This window comes from Octopus sinensis, unplaced genomic scaffold (assembly GCF_006345805.1).
Source record: "Octopus sinensis unplaced genomic scaffold, ASM634580v1 Contig10008, whole genome shotgun sequence".
NCBI lineage: Eukaryota > Metazoa > Mollusca > Cephalopoda > Octopoda > Octopodidae > Octopus > Octopus sinensis.
Genome location: NW_021831986.1, coordinates 29,561 through 32,500, shown reverse-complemented (window position 1 = coordinate 32,500; position 2,940 = coordinate 29,561). Strand labels below are relative to the sequence as shown.

The 2,940-nt window shown below is 31.5% G+C and overlaps 1 pseudogene; it reads right to left on the bottom strand.

The window, feature by feature from the left end:
* Nucleotides 1–1,834: 1,834 nt before the first annotated feature.
* Nucleotides 1,835–1,953, bottom strand: LOC115228207 (annotated as a pseudogene).
* Between the last annotated feature and the right edge of the window lie 987 nt (nt 1,954–2,940).

Sequence of the window (2,940 nt, the reverse complement as noted above, 5' to 3'; positions counted from 1 at the left end):
ATTGGAATACGGGATTCAAGCCTCTTCTCCTTATCTCCTCAAAGACATACAGCATCTCGAAAGAGTCCAGAAGCTGGCTACCCGCATGGTTCATGGTCTCAAAAATTTGTCCTATGAAGAAAGGCTGAGGACGCTCGACCATTATTCTCTAGAAAAACGCCGCCGCCGTGGTGATCTCATTCTCGCCCACAACATCATAAGCGGAAAGTGTAACCTCTCGAAAGAGCTGTTCTTCACTCCTGCTCCAGAGCATCGGCTGCGGGGTCATTCCGAAAAGCTCTACCTGCGACGATTTCATCTCAATCGAAGGAGAGGGGCTTTCTCCGTCCGGGTTGCGGATCCGTGGAACAAGCTGCCAGACGAGATAGTGAAGATGCCGACGACCGCTTTGTTCAGAGCCTCCCTTGACCTCAAGTGGCCTGAACTCTTTACATGAACACCACCCTGTACTTAACTCCATGTCCCCCTACATGGCCTTGCTATTTGCTTTTGAGCCAAATTAACTAACTAACTAACATTATCATTATTATTTTTAATATTGTTATTATTATTATTATCATTATTATTATTATTGTTGTTGTTATCATTATTATTATTAATATCATCGTCATTATCATTATTATTATCATTATCATTATCATCATCAATATCATATCTTTATTAATAATATTATTATTATTATTACTATTATTATTATTGTTATTTTTATTATCATTATTATTATTATTGTTGTTGTTATTATTATTATTAATATTATTATTATTATAATTATCATTATCATTATCATTATCATCATCATTATCATTATCTTTATTAATATTATTATTATTATTATTATTATTATTATTATTATTACTATTATTACTATTATTATTATTATTATTATCATTATCATTATCTTTATTAATATTATTATTATTATTATCATTATTATTATTATTACTATTATTATTATTGTTGTTTTTATTTTCATTATTATTATTATTATTATTGTTGTTGTTATCATTATTATTATTATTATTATCATTATATTATTATTATTATTATTATTATTATTATTATCATGACTATTATTATTACTATTATTATTATAACCATTATCATTATCATCATCATTATCATTATCTTTATTGTTATTATTATTATTATTATTATTATTATTATTATTAATATTATTAATATTCCTCATTATTAATATCATTATTATTAATATTATTATTATTAATATTAATATTACTATTATTATTATTATTATTTTTATTATTCTTATTAGTATTCTTATTATTATCATTATCATTATTATTATCATTATTATTATTATCATTAATATTATTATTATTATTATTATTATCATTATCATTAACATTATCATTATCATTATTATTTTTTATTATATTATTATTATTATTATTATTTTATTTTATATTATAATATATTATTGTTATTTTGTTATTATTATTATTATTATTGTTGTTGTGTTGTTACTATATAATATTATAATAATGATAATAATAATAAATCGACCCCAGGACTTATTCTTTGGAAGCCTAGTACTTATTGTATCTGTCTCTTTTGCCGAACCACTAAGTTACGGGGACATAAACACACCAGCATTGGTCGTTAAGCGATGTTGGGGTTGACAAGCACAAACACACACACACATACACATATGTCAGTTTCTGTCTACCAAATCCACTCATAAGGCTTTGGTCGGCCCAAGGCTATAGTAGAAGACACTTACCCAATGTGCCACGCAGTGGGACTGAACCCAGAACCATGTGGTTGGTAAGCAAGCTACTTACCACACAGCCACTCCTACACCTGTAGTGTGTGACACTTACAGCACCTATGTTTCTCAAGCGGTCACCCATCTAAGTACTAACTAGGCTCGACATTACTTAACTTCGGTGATTGCACAAGAACCAGTGCTTTCAATGTAATATGGTAATGAAAATCTGTTTTTGTTTGAAATTATTGAAAAAAACTACCCAATAAAACACATTAACTATTCAACTTCTGTAATAAGCAATATGTTCCATAGAAATGAGAAGAGAAAAATCAAATAAAGTTCTATTGAAATTATTGAACATTGAAACTAGAATATCAGAAATACTTAATATCTTAAAATTTTTGTTTATCTTCCCCACCCCTCCCTCCTTTGAATATGCTAATTGAAGCTACTGATCTGATCCATTGAAGATGTAAATGTTAGAGAATTCTGAATTATTATCTGAAATTATTAATATTTTGCAAATATTTGGTATATATATCTTCTTGTTATACATACATAAGTACACCCCGTATCACACACATGTAATTTATTCATATATATATATATATATATATATATATATATATATATACATACATTATAATGCACATACACACACAAAATACTATCATCATTCTGTTTTCCATGCATGGGTAGGATGGTTTAGTGGGATTCAGTGAGGTAGAGAACTATATCTTTGCTCAAATAACTCATTTTTGGCATGGTTCCTATGAATTGATGCCCTTCCTAACTCCCGGCTGTAGAAACCATACCCAAACTGTGACCTTGGTGCAAAGAGGATGGTCCTCCAACTCACTATACATAATACATACATACCAGTACCGGTGGTACGTAAGAGAACCATCTGAACGTGGCTGTTGCCAGCGCTGCCCCAATGGCCTCGTGCCGGTGGCACATAAAAAGCACCATCCGATCGTGGCCGTTGCCAGCCTCGCCTGGACCCTGTGCTGGTGGCACGTAAAAAGCACCACCCATTCGTGGCCATTTGCCAGCCTCGTCTGGCACGTAAAAAGCAACCACTACACTCACGGAGTGGTTGGCGTTTGGAGGGGCGTCCAGCTGTAGAAACATTGCCAGATCAGATTGGCTTCCCAGACCCCAGTTGAACCGTCCAACCCATGCTAGCGTGGAAGGCAGACGCTAAACGA